The following is a 5015-nucleotide window of genomic DNA, read 5'->3' on the forward strand; positions in this document are numbered from 1 at the left end:
TGACCCTTGTAAGGGACCGAATGTTTGTTTCCCCCTAATATTCTTATGTTGAAATCCTAACCCTCATTGTGATGGCATTTGGAGCTGGGGCCTCTGGGAGGTGAGGTGATTAGGTCATGAGGTCAGAGCCCTTATTTTGGGATTAGTGCCCTTATAAAAAAGACCCCACAGAGCTCCCTCATCCATTCCACCATGTGAGGACACAGTAAAAAGACAGTCGTCTATGAACCAGGAAGCAAATCTCACCAGACACCTAATCATGCCCTGATCTTGCACTTTCCAGCCTCCAGAACCATGAGAAATAAATTTCTGCTGTCTATAAGCCACCCAGCATATGGTATTCTGTTACAACAGCCCAAACAGACAAAGACAAGCCAGCAATCCCACTTCTGGGTGTATATCTAAAAGAATCCAAAGCAGGATCTTGAAGAGATATTTGCATACTCATGTTCATAATAGCACTATTCACAATAGCCAAGAAGTGGAAGCAACCCAAGTATCCATCAACAGATATCATTAAAATGCATGTATACATACAATGGAATATTATTCAGCCTCAAAAAAGAAGGAAATTCTGACACATGCTACAACACAAAGGAACCTGGAGAACATTATGCTAAGTGACATAAACCAGTCACAAAAAGTCAAATCCTGTATGATCCCACTTCTATGAGATATCTAGAGAAGTCAAATTCATAGAAACAGAAATTACATCGATAGTAACTAGGGGCTGGAGGCAGCAGGAAATGGGAAGTTGTTCAATGGGCACAGAGTTTCAGTTTTGCAAGATTAAAAAGTTCTGAAGGTTGCTTGCACAACAGTGTGAATATACTTAACACTGTACACTTAGAAATATTTAAGATAATAAATCTTATGGCTTTTTTTGCCACAATTTTAAAAAAGAGAGATAAGCCAAGTGCAAAAATAATTCTAAAAATTTTATTGAATAATGTCAACTAGTTGGGAGATTAAAAAATGATTTTGGGTCCTATAATTACTCTCCAACTAGTCCAAATTGGCTCATCCCTCTTTTCCTAAAGAGTGGGTCCCTTAATCACTTCTTTGCCATATTCTATAGCTTTCCAGTCACCTTTGATCATTTCAGATTTAAGACTGAGTCTGTAACCCAGCAGAACCCTATGGGGCCTTCCTGGGACCGATTCCCCCTGTCCTCCTGGTCAAATCCGTCTAAGTATGTGATTTGCTGCAGCAGCTCAAAAATAATTTCTCTATAATCTTCCTGGCTTGTGATCTCACAGTTAAATAAGTCAAGACTTTTCAAATTTTTAAGATTTTGCAGAGCTTCTACTATACCAAGATCTTTGATTTTGTTTCCACTCAAATTGAGGTAGGTTAAGAAAGACTTGGACATTTCTCTGCCAGGATAGTCAAGCCTCCCGAAATTATATTGTCACTAAATTCCAACTTTCAAAGTTTACTCCAGCTGGGCAGTCGGGCCAGTGAACTTTGTTCCACATTAGCCATACTCGGAAACTCTTGTTTTTTAAAGTATCATGCAGGCTTTCAGTTTCCCCATTGTTCTTTCACAGGGCCGGTATTACCGGAAACAGACCAGAACTAGATAAACCAGAGCTCGCTGGCCTCTCAGGGTCGCAGTTCCCTAGCAGGAGAATGGAAAATTTCCTACCTACTGTCCAAACGGGGGTCCAGACCAGCCTCAGTCTTACCGGACTTTCCCAGCACCACTCAGGCGGTGCCGGACGGCGGAAAGAGGCCTCAGCTCAGAGGGGAAAACCCAGTTAAAGCGGCACTCCGCTCAAAACCAGGTGACCACGTCTTACACCTTTCCCCCCGCCCCCCCAAAAAGGAAAATCTCCGATCAAGGCATCCCAGTAGGGAAGTACACCTGCCACTCACCAGAGACGTCTCAAGGATCAGACAAGACCAAACCAGACCAGCACCGTTTCCTCCTCCTCCTCCTCCTCCTCCTCCTCACAGCCTTCAGGCGGACCACCTTCATCTTCATCGTGTTCATGTCCATCCTCATCATCCTCTTCCTCTTAGCCTGGGGCTTCGCCAAGATGGCGGCGCCCATGTGGCTGTGCATCTCCCAGGGTCGGTGGTTTGGTACCTGAGGAGGGTCATGAGTCCGGCCCCCTGGGGCTGCGTGAGGCCCACACGGGCGCTCAGGGGTTTCTGGTGGTGCAGAAGGCTCGGGGTCTGTTCAAGGAATTCTTCTCCGGGAGGGGGATGAAGACAGAGCTCCCAGAGCTCTTCCACCGCGGCGCGGCGGGCAACTTGCCCCAGATCATCTACACGCGGCTTCGACCCCACGGCCGGCTCACTTCATGTGGGGCATCTGCTGGCGCTGCTGGGCCTGTCTCACTCCCAGCGAGCAGGCCACAGCACGGTCGCGCTGGTGGGAGGGGCCGCGCGCGGCGCGCCTGGGAGACCCGAGCGGTGGTTCCAAGGAGCGCGAGGCACTGGACGCGGAGCACCTGCAAATCAACGCGCCCGCCCTGCAGCAAGGGCTCAAGGCCCTGGCGGCTGATCACCAGCAGCTCTTCACTAACGGGTGGACCCAGGGCAGCTTCACCTTGCTGGACACCTCGGCGTGGTCCCAGAAGTATCACCTGGTGCACTTCCTAGCTGCAGTGGGTGGCCACTTCCGCAGGGGCACGCTTCTGAGCCCACTGAGCATGCAGACTCAGCTCAAGAGCCTGGAAGGCATGAGTTTGGCCAAATTTTTAATACCAGGTGCTCCAGGCCTATGATTGCTACTACCTGTTCTAGCCTTATGGATGCCGGGTCCAACTAGGTGGATCTGATCAGCTGGGCAATATCATGTCTGGATATGAGTTCATCCATAAGTTCACTGGAGAAGACATATTTAGAATCTGTTCCTCTAATTACAACTGGAGCAAAATTGGGAAAGTCCGCTGGCAATGCTGTTTGGCTAAACAGATAAGACATCTCCATTTGAATTGTATCAATTCTTTGTGAGGCAGCAAGATGATTTGGTAGAAAGGTCCCTGAAGCTCTTCACTTTTCTGCCCCTTCCAGAGATTGACCACATAATGTAGCTTCATGTCAGACAGCCAGAAAAGCGGGGTGGTCAGAAGTGACTCGCTGCAGAAGTAACAAAGTTTGTTCACGAACAAGAAGGACTGGAGTCTGCTAAAAGGTGTACACAAGCCCTTTATCATGGTAGCATAGATGCACTAGAGGTCATGTCTGATCAAACTCTTTTAGAGTTTTTAAAAGAAGCTTCATCTTCTGAATTAGTTCTTGACCCTGGAACAAGCATCCTAGATACCTGCTGCAAAGCAAATGCCATTTCAAATGGACCCTGAGGGTATCAGAAGATAACAGAAGACGGAATCAGTATAAATCACAGACAAGTAACAAATTCTGAGACTGTTTTAGTTGTTGGACAACGTATTCTTAAGAATGGACGTTGGGCTTCCCTGGTGGCGCAGTGGTTGAGAGTCTGCCAGCCGATGCAGGGGACACGGGTTCATGCCCCGGTCCGGGAAGATCCCACATGCTGCGGAGCGGCTGGGCCCGTGAGCCATGGCCGCTGAGCCTGCGCATCCGGAGCCTGTGCTCTGCAACGGGAGAGGCCACAACAGTGAGAGGCCCGCATGCTGCAAAAAAAAAAAAGAATGGACTTTGGTTACTTAAAATAGGAAAAAGAAATTTCTACATTATAAAATGGCTTCAGCAATGATGAAAAATCCTTCTGGTTGTTCAAACTTATCCACAATTCATTCTCAAGACATACGAACTTACTTCGCTTGTGCAAATCAAACAATAGGCAGATGGGGGACAGGGGAGAAGTGTCTCAGGAAGGCCTCATAGGGTCCTGCTCGGTAACACGAGAACAAGAATTTGCAGGACTTGTAGGCAGCACCGTTCAGCTACATCAGACGTGCGTGAAGGGGGTCACAGATATGAAGTTGGAACATGCCAACCACACCCAGGACTCTTATTTCCTGTCACATTTGGCTCAGTCTGCTTTGAGGAGGGATAGAGACAGCTGTGTGGCCCTTCTCAGGACCAGCACAGGCAGATCAAGCTGAGAGCACTGAAGTTCACTTGTGCTGGCAAGGAGCCATCAGCCTTGAAAACAGGGTCCATTTATGGTTTACCTTTTCCTTTGTCTCGGGACATAAAATTAGCAAAATTTCTCCTGCAGCCAATCACCGTTTTCTGTGGGCTTCTTGCAGAAGCGCCAGCTGTCACTCCATGACTCAGATCACTCCACACAGCACATTCTAACCTGAATGACACTGGCCAAGATGCGCTAGCCATCGGTCCCACCTGCTTTGAATTTCCATCGTTGCACAGCCCAATCTTAGCAGAGGGAAGCCCGCTCAAGGAAGCAGAGCTGAAGGTTAGCTCTGACCCCTGACCTGCCATGTGACTTTGGACAAGTTAGTCTGAACATCAAATTCATCAGAAAAATAGGAGTGAATACTATCTGCCCTGAGGTAGGATCCAACGAGGGAAGTAATGTGCGTGAACGTACACCGAAAAGTGACAAGTGACACAAAGATAAGAAGTAGTGATATGGGAACATATGTATATGTATAACTGATTCACTTTGTTGTAAAGCAGAAACTAACACACCATTGTAAAGCAATTATACTCCAATAAAGATGTTAAAAAAAAAAAAAAGAAGTAGTGATGATTATGTGTATCCTTATACACTGAATGCAGCGTCTCTTCTCCTCTGGAGACCAGGAGGATGTAAGTGCATAAGGAAGTGAATGGCATTTACGTTCCTGGGGGAGAGGCTGTGCACAAAGACATGATAAATACTCCTGCCAGCTCAAAATAAACACTGGTGTCACAAAGACACTTCTTCCAGCCCCCTGGTGTTTGGGGTCCTCCCTTTCTGTATTCCACCTCCCTGCTCTTTCTCTCTATTTCTATGGTGCCTGTCACCATGGTTTCTAGGTACTGACATAAACACATTAAGTTGAAAACAGAGCCGTATGTGGGAAGACACACTCCTTATTTCCCGAAGCTGAGCTTGGAAGAGGAGCGAC

General features: G+C 47.3%; 1 pseudogene; it reads left to right on the plus strand.

Moving 5' to 3' along the window:
* Nucleotides 1-2042: 2042 nt before the first annotated feature.
* On the plus strand, nt 2043-3691 carry LOC102978400 (tyrosine--tRNA ligase, mitochondrial-like; annotated as a pseudogene).
* Nucleotides 3692-5015: the final 1324 nt, after the last annotated feature.

This window comes from Physeter macrocephalus, chromosome 12, assembly GCF_002837175.3.
Source record: "Physeter macrocephalus isolate SW-GA chromosome 12, ASM283717v5, whole genome shotgun sequence".
In the NCBI taxonomy this organism is placed as follows: Eukaryota; Metazoa; Chordata; class Mammalia; order Artiodactyla; family Physeteridae; genus Physeter; species Physeter macrocephalus.